Here is a 24844-nt window from a genome sequence, read left to right on the forward strand (position 1 = left end):
GGTCTTGCAGCAGTCTGTGCACTACTTCCAGAGCCCTTTTATGTGACATGGTGCATTCATCCCAAATGATGGCACTGCATTTTTGAAGCAATTTGGCCAGTCCTGATCCCTTGGCAATATTACACACGGGGCTGTCACTATGAGACAGGTTAAGTGGTAGCTTGAATGTCGAATGTGCTGTCCTGCCACCTTTTAAAAGAGTATCTGCAATTCCAGAAGATGCCACCACAAGTGCAATCTTTTCTTGTTGTCGAAATTTTGCCAGGAGCAAGTTGATTACAAATGTCTTTCCTGTTCCACCTGGAGCATCAAGGAAGACAATCCCACCTTTGTTGGTTTCACTGAAACTTAAAATGTAGTTATAGGCGTCCCTTTCATCTGGTACCAATATTGGCTCGTTCTGAGACATAAATGCTGTCAGTTCATCAATATTGTAGTTTGTTTCTATGAAAATCTCCCTACACATTTGGATGCCTTCAGGATTTCTTATTGGAGCAGGCAAACCAAGCAACTGTGAGGCTTTTCCTAACATTGCTATGCACTGGTCTTCAAGGAGCATTAAAGTTTCATTGAACACTTCCTCAGTGAAGTTGATGAGTTGCTGAGGATTTTCCCTTCTAATCTGCATGTGGATGTCCTCAATGAGATCAGTTTTGTACTTTGTCCAAACCTCAAGAGGATTTGAAATGCTACAGGTTGTTAGAATAATAGCAAAGTGGTGTCTTAGTCGCTTTGGGGTTTGTGTGGCTGCTGCTTCACTGAGGGTCATGTCCCAGTGTCCATCATTTTCCAGAAATCCTTTTCTTAAGCAAGCTTCCCTGAATGTTTCACACACATGGCCTCCGACGGTCTTCAGGTCAGAAAATTATGTAGGGCCTTTGACAACATGAAGCAACATGCGCAGGTAGAAGCACTCTGCATTTGACGGATGAACAGTGTAGACGTGACCAAGTGTATCAGTTGCTTTCACCGTTGGATAGCCTTCAATATCAAGCCCCCGTTTCCTCCGTTCCAGTGTTTTTCTGGAGGCATTCCAAGTGTAGTACTTTGGTAAATCACAGTAGAGAATTGTGTTTGCAAAAGGGTCTTGTTGACACAGCTCAAAAAATTCTAAGAGGGTGGTCTTAGGTGGTGTTAGGAGATGCTGCTGCAAGTTTGCTGGGTTAAAATAAATTCTCTGTCCATTTTCCAAGTGCACACTCAGATGCACAACTGGTGGGTAGCGCTCATGAATGGAGAATCCTAGTATTCTCCAAACAGCTTCATTGCTGCTTATGTACCTGCCCATCTGGAATACCTCCACTTCATCAATAATAGGTCCATTTTTCTGGAGTTCAAAAACTGCTTGATCACTTCTTTTGTGGACATATTTGCAGATATACTTGATTGATTTCACAGAGTGGCAAGATTCGACATTTATTTGGGCCTGGAAGATTTTTGAGAGCAAAGGATTGTAAGGCACTACCCACCTGTTGTCAATTATTATCTCTTGGAGTGAATATCCAACACGCATTTTGAGCTTTGCTGTGAAACTACGATCCCCTGGCTTTCTTCTTCAGTAGACTGGATATCCATCTTGTCCTGTTTTGGTTTCTTGGACCAGGGATCATGGGTAATGCTTTGAACACCTGCCATCAATCATACAGGGAGAATTTTTGTTGAGACTCCCACACGGACCATGAATCATGTTTTTTGTGATGGTGTCAAACAGCAATTCGGCACTGATGATATTGTCAATTTCGGTAGGCTGTATTTTTTGCTTCAGCCAGATCAAGATGTGGGCGGGAGGAAGGCCTCTTTTTTGCCATTCAACTGAATACATCCAGCACTGCGTCTCACCATAAATATGTGATTTTGTGATGAGATTAGTCATTTTTGAAAGTTTCTGTTTGAAAACCCGAGCAATAAGGTCATGGCGATTCACTATTTTTTGGCCCGGCAACAGGTGCCCTCCAATTTCCTCCCATGCAGGATTGCAAGTAAAGGTGATGAAAAGATCTGGACGGCCATACTTTCTCACATAAGTCATTGTGTCGGGGTCATCACGACAATACCCTTCCTTCACCAGTCATTCCAAATTAGACTATGAGGATTGGTACCGGGTAAGAATGAGTCAGACAAAGTGCTGGTTCAATCTCAGTGCATGCTCGTGCTTCTACAAGTTGTAGCAACGTCACAGCAACTGACTTTATTTCCTGATACACAGCATTATATAGTGTTTTAGGGGAAGGGGTGCAATAGGCGGAGTTAGGCGGGGTTAGGCAATATAGTATAGTATAGTTAGTAAGGCCGAAAAAAGACATTTGTCCATCCAGTTCAGCCTATATTCCATCATAATAAATACCCAGATCTACGTCCTTCTACAGAACCTAATAATTGTATGATACAATATTGTTCTGCTCCAGGAAGACATCCAGGCCTCTCTTGAACCCCTCGACTGAGTTCGCCATCACCACCTCCTCAGGCAAGCAATTCCAGATTCTCACTGCCCTAACAGTAAAGAATCCTCTTCTATGTTGGTGGAAAAACCTTCTCTCCTCCAGACGCAAAGAATGCCCCCTTGTGCCCGTCACCTTCCTTGGTATAAACAGATCCTCAGCGAGATATTTGTATTGTCCCCTTATATACTTATACATGGTTATTAGATCGCCCCTCAGTCGTCTTTTTTCTAGACTAAATAATCCTAATTTCGCTAATCTATCTGGGTATTGTAGTTCTCCCATCCCCTTTATTAATTTTGTTGCCCTCCTTTGTACTCTCTCTAGTTCCATTATATCCTTCCTGAGCACCGGTGCCCAAAACTGGACACAGTACTCCATGTGCGGTCTAACTAGGGATTTGTACAGAGGCAGTATAATGCTCTCATCATGTGTATCCAGACCTCTTTTAATGCACCCCATGATCCTGTTTGCCTTGGCAGCTGCTGCCTGGCACTGGCTGCTCCAGGTAAGTTTATCATTAACTAGGATCCCCAAGTCCTTCTCCCTGTCAGATTTACCCAGTGGTTTCCCGTTCAGTGTGTAATGGTGATATTGATTCCCTCTTCCCATGTGTATAACCTTACATTTATCATTGTTAAACCTCATCTGCCACCTTTCAGCCCAAGTTTCCAACTTATCCAGATCCATCTGTAGCAGAATACTATCTTCTTTTGTATTAACTGCTTTACATAGTTTTGTATCATCTGCAAATATCGATATTTTACTGTGTAAACCTTCTACCAGATCATTAATGAATATGTTGAAGAGAACAGGTCCCAATACTGACCCCTGCGGTACCCCACTGGTCACAGCGACCCAGTTAGAGACTATACCATTTATAACCACCCTCTGCTTTCTATCACTAAGCCAGTTACTAACCCATTTACACACATTTTCCCCCAGACCAAGCATTCTCATTTTGTGTACCAACCTCTTGTGCGGCACGGTATCAAACGCTTTGGAAAAATCGAGATATACCACGTCCAATGACTCACCGTGGTCCAGCCTATAGCTTACCTCTTCATAAAAACTGATTAGATTGGTTTGACAGGAGCGTCAATATGTGTCTAGTATCCGGTCTTTCTGGTTGGTCCTGACGTCATCTGGTGGATCCTCCTCTCTCCACGTCACTCAGGTTTCAATTTCAGCAGAAATGATACTTAGCTTCTCAAAAACGAAACTAGGGCAAAGGTGAATACTGGCAGCCATCTTAAATACAGTTACATTTGCATCAGCAAGCAAAGGGGAAAACTTATTGTTTCACAGCATAAAGATATAAAAGTACAAAAAGTGTATGAAGATATATCTTTTCACCTTGACAATCCCCCCTAAACACTAAGTTTTTCCCTAAAAAGAAAGATCTCTCGAGACAGTCCATGTGATGGGGAAAGGGGAGGTGGATTTCTTCATCCAGACACCTCAGAAGCTCTCCCCTTGCGAGAGGCCTCCAGGCAGCTGAACCCTTCACTAGCCTCACATGGAGTTCTCCCGCTGTCCCTAGAGTAAATCTCTTAGCTTCATCTGAGAGTAGGGGGTATTGTCTAATTTCTTGAGGGGGACGTACTTAGGGATCTCCCCTGGATCAGTGCCATCATACTCTAGTGGGTTCAATTACCTGACACATACCACCCTGTGCTGCTGTTAAGTAGTCCAGTACTATAGTGTATTGATTAGTGACTATGATAAGTTAGTTTTGGACAGCAACAGTAGTATTAAGTATATCCAATATATCCCAAATTTGATCATCTGGATAATCTGCGGCCCTAAGCAATTTAGCCCACATTTGTGTAATCATAGGGTAAATGAAAATAGAACTGACAATTTTATTGGCTATACCCATCTGTACTACTACTCTTTCATGATATTGTACAAACTTATTATTCAAGGATGTTGGAGAATTTAGGCTGTCCCATGCGGTTACCAGTATTATTAAATGGAAATACAAAAAACTAAAACATTATGTCCCCTTATTTGCTACTAGTCTGTTTGACCAGCTTGTAGTGCGATACATTGATCCACGTTGGCCTTCCTTCCAGCTTTACTGACATAGGAGTGATGAGGAGGACTTGGTAGGGACCGTCATACAAGGGTTCTAGTCCGTGTTTTCTGACATAGCTTTTCACGACCATAAAACCACCAGGCTTCAAATTGTGACAAGAGTCGGTTTCTGCTGAATATGGAAGGGAAGAAGAAACTAAAACATGGGTGTTAGCAACATTTTTACTAAGCTGAATAACATATTGAACAGCACGGTCAGTTTCTTCTGATAACTATTGAGACTGGAAATTTGCAACTGAGGGCCTAGCACCAAACAATATCTCATATGGGGACAGGCCATGTTTTGCAATAGGGGTAGTACGAATGTGTAAGAGCCCTGGCCATGGAGCCGTAGTCTCCTGCATCATTTTGGTCAATTGTCCCTCCAGTGTGCCGTTCAGCCTCTCAACTTTCCCACTGGATTGTGGATGGTACGGAGCATGGAGGGCTACAGTGGATCCAAGCATTGTCAGAACCTCCTGATACACATAAGAAGAAAAGGTCGGGCCTTGGTCACTTTCGACGACTTCTGGAACACCATATCTGCATATGACTTCCATCACCAGTTTCTTTGCTGTGGTCTTTGCAGTCATGTTGGTAACGGGGAATGCTTCCGGCCATTTGGAGAACATGTCGACAACCACCTGACAATATTCATACCTTCCAGTCTTAGGCAACGTGATATGGTCCACCTGGAGCCTTTGGAAAGGATAGTCGGGCTTAGCAAGGTGCTTTGGGGGTACACATTGAAGTTGACTGGGATTGCAGGTCTGACAGATATTACATACACGGTTGAATGCTGTCAGGACTGTAGAAATACCTGGAGTCCAGTAGAATTTTTGTACCAGGGATAGGGCCTGGTGTGGGCCCATGTGGGTCGATGTGTGGTCCCATGTGCCCACATGGCAATAGCAGGGTACATCCGCTTAGGGAGACACACAAGTTGGTCCTTTTTCCAAAGACCATTGTCCATACATGCTCCATCAGCTTTCCACTGCTTCACTTCTTCCTTTGGAGACATTCTCTGCATCGTCATTAAGCGGTCTCGCGAGGTCCGGCAGAAGACCTCAGTCTGTTGTGGATCATCAGGTAGAGTCAGTGTTTCTTGTAACTGTTTACGCTGAGAGCGTGTGGTCACCATAGCTGGTATGGTCTGTTCAACGGGTAGGAGAGCAGCAGCCTTTGCTTGCTAGGACCGCAAAGGTGTTACAAACAGTCTGTGGACTGTTCCTAGGACCGTGTGCCTTAACTTTTGATAATGGCCACCTGAGTAGGTTATTTGATTGAGTCCATAAGGGTTTTAACAGCTTCAGCAATCTTCACTGGAGTCCCGGCAGTAGTAACAAACCCTCGTTTGGCCCATAGGGCTCCAAAATCATGAGCAATACCAAGTGCATACTGTGAGTCCGTGTATATATTAGCCCGTCTGTCTTTGGCCAGAACACATGCAGTAGACAGAGCCTGAAGTTCTACAGGTCCTTCTCAAAAAATTAGCATATAGTGTTAAATTTCATTATTTACCATAATGTAATGATTACAATTAAACGTTCATATATTATAGATTCATTATCCACCAACTGAAATTTGTCAGGTCTTTTATTGTTTTAATACTGATGATTTTGGCATACAACTCCTGATAACCCAAAAAACCTGTCTCAATAAATTAGCATATCAAGAAAAGGTTCTCTAAACGACCTATTACCCTAATCTTCTGAATCAACTAATTAACTCTAAACACATGCAAAAGATACCTGAGGCTTTTATAAACTCCCTGCCTGGTTCATTACTCAAAACCCCCATCATGGGTAAGACTAGCGACCTGACAGATGTCAAGAAGGCCATCATTGACACCCTCAAGCAAGAGGGTAAGACCCAGAAAGAAATTTCTCAACAAATAGGCTGTTCCCAGAGTGCTGTATCAAGGCACCTCAATGGTAAGTCTGTTGGAAGGAAACAATGTGGCAGAAAACGCTGTACAACGAGAAGAGGAGACCGGACCCTGAGGAAGATTGTGGAGAAGGACCGATTCCAGACCTTGGGGAACCTGAGGAAGCAGTGGACTGAGTCTGGTGTGGAAACATCCAGAGCCACCGTGCACAGGCGTGTGCAGGAAATGGGCTACAGGTGCCGCATTCCCCAGGTAAAGCCACTTTTGAGCTACAGAGAAGCAGCACTGGACTGTTGCTAAGTGGTCTCAAGTACTTTTTTCTGATGAAAGCAAATTTTGCATGTCATTCGGAAATCAAGGTGCCAGAGTCTGGAGGAAGACTGGGGAGAAGGAAATGCCAAAATGCCTGAAGTCCAGTGTCAAGTACCGACAGTCAGTGATGGTGTGGGGTGCCATGTCAGCTGCTGGTGTTGGTCCACTGTGTTTCATCAAGGGCAGGGTCAATGCAGCTAGCTATCAGGAGATTTTGGAGCACTTCATGCTTCCATCGGCTGAAATGCTTTATGGAGATGAAGATTTCATTTTTCAGCACGACCTGGCACCTGCTCACAGTGCCAAAACCACTGGTAAATGGTTTACTGACCATGGTATTACTGTGCTCAATTGGCCTGCCAACTCTCCTGACCTGAACCCCATAGAGAATCTGTGGGATATTGTGAAGAGAAAGTTGAGAGACGCAAGACCCAACACTCTGGATGAGCTTAAGGCCGCTATTGAAGCATCCTGGGCCTCCATAACATCTCAGCAGTGTCACAGGCTGATTGCCTCCATGCCACGCCGCATTGAAGCAGTCATTTCTGCCAAAGGATTCCCGACCAAGTATTGAGTGCATAACTGAACATTATTATTTGTTGGTTTTTTTGTTTGTTATTAAAAAACACTTTTATTTGATTGGATGGGTGAAATATGCTAATTTATTGAGACAGGTTTTTTGGGTTATCAGGAGTTGTATGCCAAAATCATCAGTATTAAAACAATAAAAGACCTGACAAATTTCAGTTGGTGGATAATGAATCTATAATATATGAAAGTTTAATTGTAATCATTACATTATGGTAAATAATGAAATTTAACACTATATGCTAATTTTTTGAGAAGGACCTGTAGTCCAAGAAAACGCTGGAGTTCAGTCTCATCTTTTGGGAAAGGAAGGGAGCTGACGGCTATTTTTTTTTTCTCTTCTGTGAGGTGTCTGGCACCCTGAAGGAGACAGTCACCCAAAAATATCACTTGACCAAGGCAGAACCGAAGTTTCGAGGCCGAAACCCGACAGTTCAGATCTGCCAGATACTTGAGAAGGCTAACGGTGGCAACAATGGCTTCCTGCTCTGTCTGTGCACACAACAAAAGATTACCCACATACTGAAGCAGCGTGACATAAGGATATTCTAACTGCCAGGGTAAAAGACACTCGCCCATATTTTTTGCAAACTGATTGGAACTGTTTTGGGCCCCTTGTGGCATAACTGTCCATATCAATTGTCGTCCCTGATAAGTGAATGCAAACAGGAACTGGCAATCTGGGAGAAACACTTTTACTGGTTCTACAGGCATTATTGGGGGTGAATCTGGGCCTATCAGGGCCATCATAACTGTGGAAAGGGCGTGTAAGATACACATCTCATTGTGTTCATCTGCATAGGGGTTATATAATGTAAATACCATCTGACCATCATCTTGGAATTATATTCTGGAGCGGAACTGTGATAACAAATCTGCCCTCAGTAAATTTACCGGACATGAGGGAGAGATTACGAACTTAGCAGTAACTTCAGGGAAAGGTCCCACAGGGATGGGTGTTATGATCTGGTGGTTTAGGAGCAACATGGGACGAGCTCTGAAGGAAGTGGTACCTGTACTGATCGCAGTCCCTAAACTCAACACAACACTAGAAGTAGCCGTGGGATGCTCCTGACACTCCCTAGGCACCTCGTCACAGCCTAAGATCTAACTACCCCTAAAGATAGAAACAGGAAAACTATCTTGCCTCACAGAAAATCCCCAAAGGATAGATAGCCCCCCACAAGTAATGACTGTGAGTGGAGAGGGAAAAGACATACACAGAATGAAACCAGGATGAGCACAGGAGGCCAGTCTAGCTAGATAGATAGGACAGGATGGAATACTGTGCGGTCAGTATAAAACACTACAAAAAATCCACACAGATTTTACAAAAATCTCCACACCTGACTAAAGGTGTGGAGGGTAAATCTGCTTCCCAGAGCTTCCAGCTTCACTGAATTAATTCATACTGACAAGCTGGACAAACATAGAAAGCACAGAACGGATAAGTCCACAACCTGTGGACAGAAAAGAGCAAGCAAGGACTTAACTTTGCTGAACTGGTCAGGATAACAGGGAAATCCAAAGAGAAGTGAATCCAACCAGGAACCATTGACAAGTGGCACAAGCTGAAGGAAAGAGCCAGGCTAAATAGCCGAGCAGAATAGACAATCAGTGGAAGCAGCTGCAGACTGCTAAATCCAAGGAGCAGCCATTCCACTTAAAACCACCGGAGGGAGCCCAAGAGCAGAACTCACAAAAGTGCCACTTACAACCACCGGAGGGAGCCCAAGAGCAGAATTCACAACAGTACCCCCCCCTTGAGGAGGGGTCACCGAACCCTCACCAGAGCCCCCAGGCCGATCAGGACGAGCCAAGTGAAAAGCACGAACCAAATCGGCGGCATGGACATCGGAGGCAACAACCCAAGATTTATTCTCCTGGCCATAACCCTTCCACTTGACAAGATACTGAAGCTTCCGCCTCGAAAAACGAGAATCCAAAATTTTCTCAACCTCATATTCCAACTCTCCCTCAACCAACACCGGGGCAGGAGGATCAACCGAGGAAACAACGGGCACCACATATCTCCGCAACAAAGATCTATGGAAAACATTATGAATGGCAAAAGAGGCTGGAAGAGCCAAACGAAAAGACACCGGATTGATAATTTCAGAAATCTTATAAGGACCAATAAACCGAGGCTTAAAGTGACACTGTCACCTGGATTTGGAGGGAACAATCTTCAGCCATAGAGGCGGGGTTTTGGGGTTTTTGATTCACCCTTTCCTTACCCGCTGGCTGCATGCTGGCGGCAATATTGAATTGAAGTTCATTCTCTGTCCTCCATAGTACACGCCTGCGCAAGGCAAGATTGCACCTTGTGCAGGCATGTACTTCGGAGGACAGAGAATGAACTTCAATCCATTAATGCCGCCAGCATGCAGCCAGCGGGTAAGGAAAGGGTGAATCAAAAACCCCAAAACCCCGCCTCCATGGCTGAAGATTGTTCCCTCCAAATCCAGGTGACAGTGTCCCTTTAAACTTAGGGGAAGAAACCTTCATAGGAACATGATGAGAAGACAACCAAACCAAATCCCCCACATGAAGCCGGGGACCAACACACCGACGGCGGTTAGCAAAACGTTGAGCCCTTTCCTGAGACAACGTCAAATTGTCCACCACATGAGTCCAAATCTGCTGCAGCCTGTCCACCACAGAATCCACACCAGGACAATAAGAAGGCTCAACCTGCCCAGAAGAAAAACGAGGATGAAAACCAAAATTACAAAAGAAAGGTGAAACCAAAGTAGCCGAACTAGCCCGATTATTAAGGGCAAACTCGGCCAACGGCAAGAAAGCCACCCAATCATCCTGATCAGCAGACACAAAGCATCTCAAATAGGTCTCCAAGGTCTGATTAGTTCGCTCAGTTTGGCCATTAGTCTGAGGATGAAACGCCGAAGAAAAAGACAAATCAATGCCCATCCTAGCACAAAAGGCCCGCAAAAACCTAGAGACAAACTGAGAACCTCTGTCAGACACAATATTCTCCGGAATGCCATGCAAACGAACCACATGCTGAAAAAACAATGGAACCAAATCCGAGGAGGAAGGCAACTTAGGCAAAGGTACCAGATGGACCATTTTAGAGAACCGGTCACAAACAACCCAGATAACAGACATCTTCTGGGAAACAGGAAGATCCGAAATAAAATCCATGGAAATATGCGTCCAGGGCCTCTCAGGGACCGGCAAAGGCAAAAGCAACCAACTAGCGCGGGAACAGCAAGGCTTGGCCCGGGCGCAAGTCCCACAGGACTGCACAAAAGCACGCACATCGCGCGACAAGGAAGGCCACCAAAAGGACCTAGCAACCAAATCTCTGGTACCAAAAATCCCAGGATGACCAGCCTACACTGAACAATGAACCTCAGAAATCACCTTACTTGTCCATCCATCAGGAACAAATAGCTTCCCCACTGGACAGCGGTCAGGCCTATCAGCCTGAAATTCCCGAAGCACCCTCCGCAAATCAGGGAGATGGTAGAAAGAATCACCCCTTCCTTAAGAATGCCAACCGGCTCAAGGACTCCAGGAGAATCAGGCGAAAAACTCCTAGAGAGGGCATCAGCCTTAACATTCTTAGATCCCGGAAGATGGGAGACCACAAAATCAAAACGGGAGAAAAACAGGGACCATCGAGCCTGTCTAGGATTCAGCCGCTTGGCCGACTCGAGGTAAATCAGATTCTTATGATCAGTCAAGACCACAACGCGGTGTTTAGCTCCCTCAAGCCAATGTTGCCACTCCTCAAACGCCCACTTCATAGCCAACAACTCCCGATTGCCGACATCATAATTGTGTTCCGCAGGCGAAAACTTTCTGAGAAAACAGCACACGGTTTCATCAAAGAACCATCAGAATCCCTCTGAGACAAAACGGCCCCTGCCCCAATCTCAGAAGCGTCAACCTCAACCTGAAAAGGAAGAGAAACATCCGGCTGACATAACACAGGGGCAGAAGTAAATCGGCGTTTAAGCTCCCGAAAGGCCTCAACAGCCGCAGAGGACCAATTCGTCACATCAGCGCCTTTCTTCGTCAAATCAGTAAGGGGCTTAACCACACTGGAAAAGTTGGCAATGAAACAGCGATAGAAATTAGCAAAGCCCAAAAATTTTTGAAGGCTCTTCACAGATGTGGGTTGAATCCAGTCATGAATAGCTTGGACCTTAACAGGATCCATTTCCATAGACGAGGGAGAAAAAATAAAACCCAAAAAAGAGACCTTCTGAACTCCGAATAGGCACTTAGACCCCTTGACAAATAAAGCATTATCACGAAGGATCTGGAATACCATCCTGACCTGCTTCACATGAGACTCCCAATCATCGGAAAAAATCAAAATATCTTCCAAATATACAACCATGAATTTATCAAGATAATTGCGGAAAATATCATGCATGAAGGATTGGAACACAGATGGAGCATTAGAGAGCCCGAATGGCATCACAAGGTATTCAAAATGGCCTTCGGGCGTATTAAATGCAGTTTTCCATTCGTCACCCTGTTTAATACGAACAAGATTATATGCCCCTCGAGGTCAATCTTAGTAAACCAACTAGCCCCCGTAATCTGAGCAAACAAATCAGAAAGCAAAGGCAAGGGGTATTGGAATTTGACCGTGATCTTATTAAGAAGACGATAATCTATACAGGGTCTCAAGGAGCCATCCTTCTTAGCAACAAAAAAGAAACCCGCTCCCAATGGTGATGAAGACGGCCGAATATGCCCCTTCTCCAAAGATTCCTTAACATAGCTCCGCATGGCGGCATGCTCTGGCACAGACAGATTGAAAAGTCGGCCCTTAGGGAACTTACAACCAGGAATCAAGTTAATAGCACAATCACAGTCCCTATGTGGAGGAAGGGAACTGGACTTGGGCTCATCAAATACATCCTGGAAATCCGACAAAAACTCAGGGACCTCAGAAGAGGGGGAAGAGGAAATTGACATCAAAGGAGCGTCACTATGTACCCCTTGACAACCCCAACCAGTCACAGACATAGTTTTCCAATCCAGCACCGGATTATGTTCCTGTAACCATGGAAAACCCAGTAGAACAACATCATGCAGGTTATGCAACACCAGAAAACGGCAATTTTCCTGATGTGCTGGAGCCATGTACATGGTCATCTGCGTCCAGTACTGAGGTTTATCCTTGGCCAATGGTGTAGCATCAATGCCCCTCAAAGGAATAGGGCTCTGCAAAGGCTGCAAGGAAAAACTACAGCGCCTGGCGAATTCCAAGTCCATTAAGTTCAGGGTAGCGCCTGAATCCACAAATGCCATGACAGAAAAGGACGACAATGAGCAAATCAGGGTCACAGATAAAAGAAATTTAGGCTGTACAGTACTAATGGTAACAGACCTAGCGACCCTCCTAGTACGTTTAGGGCAATCAGAAATAACATGAGCAGAATCACCACAGTAAAAACACAGCCTATTCTGACGTCTGAATTCCTGCCGTTCTGTTCTAGTCAGAATCCTATCACATTGCATAGGTTCAGGACACTGCCATATGGTGCATAGCTTTGCGCTCGCGCAGACGCCGATCAATCTGAATGGCTAGAGACATAGATTCGCTCAAACCAGTAGGCGTAGGGAAGCCCACCATAACATCTTTAAGGGCTTCAGAAAGACCTTTTCTGAAAATAGCAGCCAGAGCATCCTCATTCCATTTAGTGAGCACAGACCATTTCCTAAATTTCTAGCAGTATAATTCTGCCTCTTCCTGACCTTGACACAGTGCCAACAGGGTTTTTTCTGCATGATCCACAGAATTAGGTTCGTCATACAATAATCCGAGCGCTTGAAAAAATGCGTCTACATTCAGCAATGCCGGATCCCCTGATTCAAGGGAGAATGCCCAGTCCTGAGGGTCACCACGTAGCAAGGATATGATGGTTTTAACTTGCTGAATGGGATCACCAGAAGAACGGGGTTTTAAAGCAAAAAACAATTTGCAGTTATTTTTAAAATTCAAAAATTTGGATCTGTCCCCAAAAAACAAATCAGGAGTAGGAATTCTAGGCTCCAAAGCCGGAGTCTGGACAACATAATCTTGGATACTCTGTACTCTTGCAGCAAGTTGATCCACACGAGAAAATAAACCCTGAACATCCATGCCAGAGCATAAATCCTGAACCACCCAGAGATCAAGTGGAAAAAAAAAAGACAAGACAGAGCACAGAAAAAAAAATGGCTCAGAATTTTTTCCTTCTTTTGAGATGCATTTAATTCATTTTTGGCCACTTGTACTGTTATGATCTGGTGGTTTAGGAGCAACATGGGATGAGCTCTGAAGGAAGTGGTACCTGTACTGACCGCAGTCCCTAAGCTCAACACAACACTAGAAGTAGCCGTGGGATGCTCCTGACACTCCCTAGGCACCTCGTCACAGCCTAAGATCTAACTACCCCTAAAGATAGAAACAGGAAAACTATCTTGCCTCAGAGAAAATCCCCAAAGGATAGATAGCCCCCCACAAGTAATGACTGTGAGTGGAGAGGGAAAAGACATACACAGAATGAAACCAGTATGAGCATAGGAGGCCAGTCTAGCTAGATAGATAGGACAGGATGGAATACTGTGCAGTCAGTATAAAACACTACAAAAAAATCCACACAGAGTTTACCAAAATCTCCACACCTGACTAAAGGTGTGGAGGGTAAATCTGCTTCCCAGAGCTTCCAGCTTCACTGAATTAATTCATACTGACAAACTGGACAAACATAGAAAGCACAGAACAGATAAGTCCACAACCTGTGGACAGAAAAGAGCAAGCAAGGACTTAACTTTGCTGAACTGGTCAGGATAACAGGGAAATCCAAAGAGATGTGAATCCAACCAGGAACCATTGACAAGTGGCACAAGCAGAAGGAACGAGCCAGGCTAAATAGCCGAGCAGAATAGACAATCAGTGGAAGCAGCTGCTGACTGCTAAATCCAAGGAGCAGCCATTCCACTTAAAACCACCGGAGGTAGCCCAAGAGCAGAACTCACAAAAGTGCCACTTACAACCACCGGAGGGAGCCCAAGAGTGGAATTCACAACAGATGGGTTTTGTGAGAGTATGTTTATTGGGTCTGCCATCTACTCCAATTAAAACAAGCTCTTGATCTGAGAATTAACATAGCGAGGGCTTGGAGATTCCCAGACATAGGGTTAAAAAGGGATATTGGAGTATGGGACCTGATATGTGTAAGAGAGGGGGGCTGGAGCTGGATTCTGGGCTACTGATAAGGAACGGAGCTGTGTCCTTGAAGCTGCGGTTCCTGCTCCTTGAAGCTGCGGTGGGGGCTAGAGAGCGAGTAAAAATCACTGCAGCTGCTGATTTAACCTCTAATTTCCCTGCTGATACAGAATGGGTTAAGTTCTTCTGAAAACTTTGTACTACTTTTTTTTAATGCATCGTCCGGAATGGAAATCTCAATATCGGATCTGACTGACATTATTGCCTTTTTCAATTCAGATTTAGGGCCGGACATTAAAGCTGCCACAAAAAGGTGTGAATGGGCTTTATTATACAGTGAAAACCCCAAATCTTGAAACACTACCATAAGACGCCCATAGAACTTCTCGGCAGTCTCCCCCTTGCCTTGTCCTGTGTGACATCTGTGAGGGAGGTAGCTTTGTCCGCTAGTCTATCTTGTGCCCAAACCCTTAAAGCATTGCAGAAATCAACACCACTGTCATAGGTTCCCCCGTCCAGATTCACATTATACATTATGCCACCCTCAATAATTAGAAAATACCCCTCTCCAGCCTCAACCTGGAGTAAGTTTAACAGATCTCTCCGGGGAGTGGAATAAATCTCTCGATTCGCTGCTATTTGTCTATAGAAAGCCATGGGGATGTTTCTGAATCGGGTAACTAAAGTAGGAGGGGGTGGATACTCATCACCACTAGCAATACTAGGCATAGCAGGGACTGGTGCTGGCGGTGGCTGATAATAAGTGCCGTCAGCGTTTAGCAAGGGAAAGGTGGGGGCTACAACTCCGGGTCTTCTTGCTTCACAATTGTAACAGACCTGTCTCCACTGAGAATTAGTAATTCTGCATACATCACAAATCCACCCGGCAGGATCATAGGGTGGGGGCGCACTGAGTTTTGGCAACCCAGGATATATTGGAGCTTTGGGGTTAAGGGGCACAGAGCTTACAGTCGGGAGAAGAGGCTTGATTTCCTGGGGAGGGACCTTATCATCTAGCAGGGAGACCCCCCCTGTACCAAATTTTTTATTGTTTGCTTTCCCAACACATTAATCTCAATCACTTTCTCAGTTCCTTCCTGCACCACAAAACATTCAGCCACTTTCTCATAGTAATAGACAACTTTCCTTTTTCAACATAACAAAAACAAATCCGAATTCACTTCCTCTGTTAATCCTCAATTTGCTATATATCAACCACTCAACTTGAAGCAGGTGAATCTTTTACCAATCTTTCAATTACACTGATAACCAAACTATCACTTACAAGTTTCCTTCTAAAACAAAACACCATATTTTACTTTAAACTTACAATATTTCTTTCTAATTCAATACAATATTGTACTATTGCTTCAAACAAAACACAGATCTCCCAGCACATACTACACAAGGACATAAAATTCAGAGAGAACGCAGCGACTTGCCCCCTCCATACTAGAGACACAGAGATAAGAATTTACAGCATTCCTCAACACAGAAAGAAGAAAGGCACAGCGCAGCTGTTTGACCTACCCCTCCCATCGGGTGTCTTGGAAATCTACACAGAAACAGAATACAGCAGTTCTCAGACTTAATTAATTTCTACAAAACCTTCACACAATTCATATGCTAGAACACCTTAGAAAAACCAATGATTGAGGCATTTTATAACCAAACACGGGCTCTGCATCCTCTGATCCTCCCTCTCCATCAACCTCTTTCCATCCCTCATTCTTTAAGCATCGCACAACTCGTAGATGAGCTTGCTCTTGTTCTAACAATCCTTTATCCTTCAACATGCCCCTTTTGTTCTCTATGAGATTGTGCCATGTAGACGGCTGCAATCTCCCTGACGAGGGCAATCCTACATGCTTGTACAACCTCTCAACATTCTTGACTGCCTTCTTGCCCTCCTGTGACTCTACTTATTGTCTTAACTTCCACAGCATCCTCATCTAACTTGTGGGGCACGGACTTCTTCTGCTTTAAGAGACGCAACATGACTCACAGAATACTACGCCCTGCTGCAACTCAGGCCGCTGACAACGACAACAACACTGTGTCCTAAAGCACGGAACCTCTCGTTCAACGTACTATGAATAAAGAGCCTCGCGCTTGATATTTCTTGTCCCTAACCTGAACACCAGTGATTACAGTCTGTCCTGTCACGATATTCTAAACCGTTGGGAGGCGGTCTCCTAGTGAGAGCCCTCCACAGAAATGTAGGTGGTCCCCTCTCGGGATGTCTTAATTACCTATCTGGACAATATCACAGAGGCTGCGTCTCCTATCCCTTTCTCTAAGCCACCCCCCAATCTACAACTTTCTCAATCTTTCACTCTATTTCGCTGCTAGACAATAGTCACGGGCGGGGTGGTTGAATGGAGTACGATGACCGGTGGAGGAGGTGTGGTGTACACGAGGACGCGCAGAATGCGACGTCTCTCAGTTGCTGGTTCGAAGTGTGGCACGGGATCGCGCTCGGTCTCACCACTCGACCGGTCACCCCTCGGACCCAAGGAGACCACAGACAAACCAATAATGGCTGAAACACTAGCAAGTGTGACACATACAGAGTATGTGATCTCCACTTACCATGTTTGGAGGGTGATCAGTCCTCGAGGTCAGCCACTACGGGTGTCGTCCACGGACGTCCAGGGATGGGTCCAGGGGGTCTCGGATCGCCGGCCACGCCCCACGTTGTTTGCGCCAAATTGTTGGGGTCGTCAAGACAATACACTTCCTTCACCAGTCATTCCAAATTAGACTATGAGCATTGGTACCAGGTAAGAATGAGTCAGACAAAGTGCTGGTTCAATCTCAGTGCATGCTCGTGCTTCTACAAGTTGTAGCAACGTCACAGCAGCTGACTTTATTTCCTGATACACAGCATTATATAGTGTTTTAGGGGAAGGGGTGCAATAGGCAGGGTTAGGCGGGGTTAGGCAATATGTGTCTAGTATCCGGTCTTTCTGGTTGGTCCTGACGTCATCTGGTGGGTCCTCCTCTCTCCACGTCACTCAGGTTTCAATTTCAGCAGAAATGATACTTAGCTTCTCAATAATGAAACTAGGGCATAGGTGAATACTGGCAGCCATCTTAAATACAGTTACATTTGCATCAGTAAGCAAAGGGGAAAACTTATTGTTTCACAGCATAAAGATATAAAAGTACAAAAAGTGTATGAAGATATATCTTTTCACCTTGACAATTGCATCCTTTGTGTATTCATGCATGTGTCGTGGGCTTCCAGTGACAGTTGATGGAAGAATAACCATTTTCCCCAACTCTTTTGGATCAGCATCATTTGCAACAGCATCTCTAAGGTGAATATATTCCTCTGCCCTGAGCTTCTTTTGATTTAGTCGGATATATAAAAGACTCTCAATCTTTGCATACATGTTAACAATAAATTGGTGGAAGAGGTATTTGCATTTCAAAATGTGATTTTCCTCTGTAAATCTTGTCATGATCCTATATGCATAGAAGTCCATGGCAGACGCTTTTTTTTCCTGCACGGTTGCCTGTTGTAGGATCTGTCTGAGCTATTCCAAAGTGATAGCCATCCTGTCCCTGCCAAAAGACTATTGGATATTGCAGTGCATCATAGGACCTGTGAGTTTCTGCTACTCGTTGCAAACTATTGTTCCTTTTCTGAAGCACAATGTCACGGCTTTGAAAATCATTACCTACAATCAAGATGGCTACCTCATCAAATGTGGGAGCATTGAAACGTCGCTGATGCTCACCTTGTGGTGTTTTGTCAGCTCGAATGACAACCTTGTAATCGTCATTTGGCATGCATTCAAGTGCAGTCTTGAAAAGTTGAACATATGGATTGTTGGAGTGAAGGAAGTGCTGCAAAATAGTGACAATATCAAGGCGAGTGTTAGGAATTAAAGATCATCTCCGCTGAGCCTCTGATTCTGCATTTCCCAAGAAAAAGGGTTGAAGAAATTGAGGTTCTTCTCCTTGTAATAGAAGCAGTGAGCCAATTGAGTGGTAAACCTGTCCTTGAACTTTAAATGTCGGCATAAATCCTGTTGTAAACATTTATTTTGTTGCACCAAATGATGTCATTTGGAAGCAGGAGTTGTACTTCCTGATGTTGTCCAAGAAATGCTTTGATATTGTACTGGTACCTGTCATCAGAGACTTTAGTGGATCTGGTGGTGACAGGAGAGGAGGAAGATTTATCTTACCATTTGCACAGCATAAACCTGGCGGTTCATCTTTCCATTTTAGGGCACTGCAGTACATGCAGACCACATCCATTTTTCCTATCTGAACTTTAGGATTATCCTGATAGATTATGTCTGACTGGTAACAAAAGGCAGCATGTTTCAAATCTCCAACCATTTCCTGTGCCCTGGTGGAAGAAATAGCAATTCTCTTAGCAGCAAGTCGGCCTTCTCTCTGCTGAGATGACTCATTGGCCCTTGAGGAAGTAGCTCTTCTTCTCTTACCTGCAAGCTTCGCTTCCCTCTCCTCAGAAAATGCATTGGCTCTTGAGGAAGCAGTTCTTATTCTCTTGTCTGCAAGCCTCGCTTCCCTCTCCTCAGAAAGTTCATTGGCTCTTGAGGAAGCAGCTCTTGTTTTCATGCCTGCAAGCCTCGCTTCCCTCTCCTCAGAAAATTCATTGGCTCTTGAGGAAGCAGTTCTTGTTCTCTTGTCTGCAAGCCTCGCTTCCCTCTACTCAAAAATGTAATTGGCTCTTGAGGAAGCGGCTCTTGTTTTCAAGTCTGCAAGCCTTGCTTCCCTCTCCTCAGAATGTTCATTGGCTCTTGAGGAAGCAGCTCTTATTCTCTTGTCTGCAAGCCTCGCTTCCCTCTGCTTAGAAAGTTAATTGGCTCTTGAGAAAGCAGCTGCTGTTCTCATGTGTGTCAGCCTTGTTTCTCGGTCTTCACATTTTTCATTGGCCCGTAATGCAGCTTTTCTTTTCGCATCAGCTGACATTCGTGCCATGGAATTCCTTTTCTTATGAGGCATTATTGTGGTAAAAATAGTCTGAAACTGGCAGTTTCTATATCCTCTCACGTAGAGGTAATGTGACTGACATCAGCCTTTCCATCAACACACCCTAACAACATGCTATTACCTCACACAAGCTTTGTTATACTGAGAATGTCCTGCCTATATTAACCATATTAACATACACACATACACACATATACACACACACATTCAGCTTTATATATTGGATTTTCAAAAGTACTAGAAAACATACACCAGTCCAGAAAAAATATTTCTTTGGCCTACAAATGGCAATGAGACTGCTGATGCCAATTCTTTATTTCTGGGACTACTAGAAAATACACACCAGTTTAACAAAATTATTTCTTTGGACTAGAAACAGCAGCAAGATGACTGGTGCCAATTATTTATTTACCAGACTAAGGCCGGCCTCACACTAGCGAGTTTTATGGACGTATGAGAGGTGCAGAAAATACGGATTGCATACGGTAAAATGATTCTCTATGGCCCAGCTCCTATCTGCCGTATTTTACTGATCCGTATTATACGGTCTTCTACGGCCGTAGAAAATCGCAGCATGCTGCGTTTGTCACCGCATTTCGCAAAAAATATGCCAATGAAAGTCTATGGGAACTTTTCAGAATATTTTCCCAGGCTCGAGTTGATATGAGGACATCCAGCAGAGGGTGTATCACCGCAACTCGAGGTAACTACAGGTCATTCACCTACATTCCATTCATTCACTGGGTTTTTACAGGCAGGGGCGGCTGCATTAGCAGAGCTTCTGCTTGTAAAATTGGTTAACCCTTTCAGATGGATTTACAGCGTGGGACAGACAGATCGTCGGAAGGTATGGAATATTGTTGTTTGTTTTTTTTTATTTGTTACAGGTGACAAGGGTCTTCAGGTGGATTACCAGTATAATAAAATATTACAACAACCTGTGTATTTATTTCATTAAAATACTTTGTATTACATAGTAACATAGTAACATAGTTAGTAAGGCCGAAAAAAGACATTTGTCCATCCAGTTCAGCCTATATTCCATCATAATAAATACCCAGATCTACGTCCTTCTACAGAACCTAATAATTGTATGATACAATATTGTTCTGCTCCAGGAAGACATCAAGGCCTCTCTTGAACCCCTCGACTGAGTTCGCCATCACCACCTCCTCAGGCAAGCAATTCCAGATTCTCACTGCCCTAACAGTAAAGAATCCTCTTCTATGTTGGTGGAAAAACCTTCTCTCCTCCAGACGCAAAGAATGCCCCCTTGTGCCCGTCACCTTCCTTGGTATAAACAGATCCTCAGCGAGATATTTGTATTGTCCCCTTATATACTTATACATGGTTATTAGATCGCCCCTCAGTCGTCTTTTTTCTAGACTAAATAATCCTAATTTCGCTAATCTATCTGGGTATTGTAGTTCTCCCATCCCCTTTATTAATTTTGTTGCCCTCCTTTGTACTCTCTCTAGTTCCATTATATCCATTATAATGTGTGTGTGTTTTTTTAACCATTTCATACTATTGGATTAATAATGGATAGGTGTCATAATTGACGCCTCTCCATTATTAATCTGGCTTAATGTCACCTTACAATAGCAAGGTGACATTAACCCTTCATTACCCCATATCCCTCCGCTAGACAGGAATGGGAAGAGAGTGGCCAAGTGCCAGAATAGGCGCATCTTCCAGATGTGCCTTTTCTGGGGTGGCTGGGGGCAGATGTTTTTAGCCAGGGAGGGGCAATATCCGTGGACCCTCTCCAGGCTATTAATATCTGCCCTCAGTCACTGGCTTCACCATTCTGGCAGAGAAAATTGCGTGGGGGCCAATTTTTTTCTGCGATTTAACCCTTTCATTTAATTTAACCCTTTCATTTAATAGCTAGAGCGCCCAAATTTTGCACATACACACTACTAACACTAGTAGTGTGGAATATGCAAAAAAAAGGGATATGAGATGGTTTACTGTATGTAAACCATGTCTCATATCATGTCGGGTTTGTGAAGGAGATAGGAAAAGCCGGCAATTGAATTACCGGCTTTTAAGCTATCTAGCGCTGTATGATATATTAATATATATGTATCTCACTGACATATATATATATATATATATATATATATATATATATATATAGACAGTATATATGTTTTTACGATTATTTGAGCACATGGATCCATCGTATGTCCGTATGTCGGTTTTGTAAGCCTGCGAGAAAATCTCGCAGTACGGATGCCATACGGATTACATACGGAGGATGCCATGCGCAAAATACGCTGACACACCCTGCCTACGGATGACATATGGATCACTATTTTGGGGACTTTTCTGTGTATTACGGCCGTAAATAACGGACCGTATTTTCATACGCTGAGTGTGACGCCGGCCTAATAGAAAACATACACTGGTCCAGAAAAATTATTTTTTGTTTAGCATAAAAATGGCAATGATACAGCTGATGTCAGTTGTTTATTTTCAAAAGTGCTAGAAAACACACACCGGTCCAGAAAAATTATTTTTTTGACCTACAAATGGCAACGAGACAGCTGACGCCAATTGTTTATTTTTAAAAGTGCTAGAAAACACACAACAGTCTAGAAAAATGTGGGGGGGGGGTTTGGCCTACAAGTGGCAATGAGACAGCTGATGCTAATTATTTGTCTCCGAAACACACACCAGTCCAGAAAATTAATTATTTGACCTAGAAATGAGAACGAGATGGATGATGCCAATTATTTATATTCAAAAGTATTAGAAAACAGATACCGGTGTAGGCCTTCTTCATACGTACACCTTTTATGTTTGTATGAGCTCTGCTTTTTAAGGACCACAAAAAAAACTCACGCACACCCATTTTATTCAATGGTGGAGCACACATGACAGGTTTTTCACATGGACCATTAGTCCACATGAAAGATCCTCAGATATGTTCATTTTTTTTACGCACCAAGGACAAAATGTGTGCCGCACACGTGCTCACTGATGACACATGTATGACATCTGTATGTCATAAGTGTGACACATACCAGAATAAAAAGCTCTGGTGGCATGCTGTGGCATCTGGAAAAAGCAGTATAGTTATTGCTGTACTCAGGCGAGGGGTGGTGAATTAAACTCATCATTGTCGCCTGGTCTCGCTGCAATCAGAGAGACCTGGCAATGCTGATGAGACTTATGATCAGCATCCATTTTTCATTGCTTATTAAATAAATAAATGTAAAAAATGGCATGGGGTCCCACTTCATTTTCCTAACCAGTTGAGGGAAAGCCGACAGCTGAGGGCTAATGTTCTTAGTCTGGGAGGGGGCCAATATTCATGGCCCATTAATCTCAGCCTATTAATATCAGGCCACAGCTGTCTGGTTAGTAAATACAGGGAGAACCTGACCTCATTTTTGAACAGTAAAGGCTAAGCAAACAGATGTGAGCTGCTATTAATACACTGGAAACCTTTATAGTTATTGGCCCTTTCCCAGAATATTAACATCAGCCCCAGCTGTCAGTTTTCCCTATCTAGCTATCTATCATCTATCATGTTCCTCATCGCTATCTATCTCTACCTTTGAAAATCTTTAACACATAAAACTCTTTAATTCTATGCTGCATTAAATTCCATATGTGTGATACTGATAGCACACTGACAGCACATAGACACACGGACAGCACTCAGACAGCACACAGACACATGGAAAGCACACGGATGTCAGATATGGCACACGGATTTCACCAGTACTGTTTTTTACAGTACCAGAATCACCACGATGTGTGAAGGGGCCTTAGAAAAAAAATTTCTTTGGCCTAGAAATGGCATCAAGATGACCAATGCCAATCATTTATTTCTCAGATTACTAGAATACACACACAGTCTGATCATGACACATCTCCTGGACTGGGGAGAAATCAAAATAAAGTATACAGACATTGCAGCAGGGGATCACAGCTGCAGGTTTCTGCAACGAAAAATCATTTCATTGCTTTTTTATTTCTGTGAGATAAAACAAGTTATTAATTAGTTGGGATCCTATGCTGTCCTGTCTGTATACTCTTTTGCTTCCCCCCTGCCCAGGAGCTGTGGTATGATCAGACCATGACACAGCCATTACACAGTACATTGCAGGGGCACTTTTACAATATTATCTCAAAACAGGAACATTTTATTTTAATACACCTAATTGTGGAACTTAGTTTTATTCTAAGATCTATTGATTAAAATGAACTTTGTTTATGGGAAAACCACTTTAACTCCAATAAAAATCAATTTTCTGGGGCCAACACACATTATAGAGGTATCCCAATCCTTCATTACAAACATTGGTCTAATGAATATGGGGGGTTTATTTCTCTATTGTCACAATGTGAATTCTTTTCTGCACAAGGCATTCTTGTATATAGAGATATCACTAGTACAGTAAATGTTCACTGAAGTTGTCATGCTACATAGCTAAACCATGTTTGTGCACATTGAAACTAGTTAGGCTACTTTCACTCTAGCATCGGACTCGGCCCGTCGCAGTGCGTCGGGCCGATGTACCGACGCTAGCAGTGAATACGCCGCACAACGGGGGCAGCGGATGCATTTTTCCAGCGCATCCGCTGCCCCATTTTGAGGTGCGGGGAGGTGGGGGCGGAGTTCCAGCCGCACATGCGTGGTCGGAAATGGCGGACCATCGGCAGCAAAAAACGTTACATGTAACTGGAGCGCCCCCAGACACAGGGCCACGCGTTCTCGGTACCTGGCCTCTCTGGTTCGGTTCTGATGCTGTCACGGTGGCTATACCCGGTCCGTGACCCTGCTAAGGGGCGTCCAATAAAGGTGGTACAGTCTGTCAGGGATTCGTGACGCCACCTTTGGTGTTCGGTCAGGGTGACCGACGCTGCTGTGGGGTCCACTGGGGTGATGGAATGGCAGCTGGATGGTATACCTTTCCACAGGTGAAGTATGTCCCGAGGGCTTCCCAGTAAGGTGGATGGTGATGGTGTGAGGTGCAGTCAATAACGAGGACACAAGGTTGCAGTCTCTTTACCTTTTTACTGAAGACCTCAGGATCCGCAATCCAGAGCACGCTTAACAGGGCTATTTGAGACCGGCCGGTCCTATGGGCAATTCCAGAATTCCCTTTGCAGGTGGAAATCGTTGCCTACCAACAGCGCCTGTGTGTTGTAGTGCTACCCTGCTGAGCATTCGGAATAGTCCTCACAACTTCTGTTCTCGTTCGTTTGTTCTTTCTAATATATTCCAGATGTTTCTAGTTCAACGTCCCCCCAGGTATGTTATGGCTAGGACGCACCCGTATGAAGGGAAGGCCTGGAGGTCTTCTGGGACCCTAGAGACGCCCCTCTCCCACTGTTGCCCCCTATGTC

Source organism: Ranitomeya imitator, chromosome 6 (genome assembly GCF_032444005.1).
Source record: "Ranitomeya imitator isolate aRanImi1 chromosome 6, aRanImi1.pri, whole genome shotgun sequence".
NCBI classification, from domain to species: Eukaryota; Metazoa; Chordata; class Amphibia; order Anura; family Dendrobatidae; genus Ranitomeya; species Ranitomeya imitator.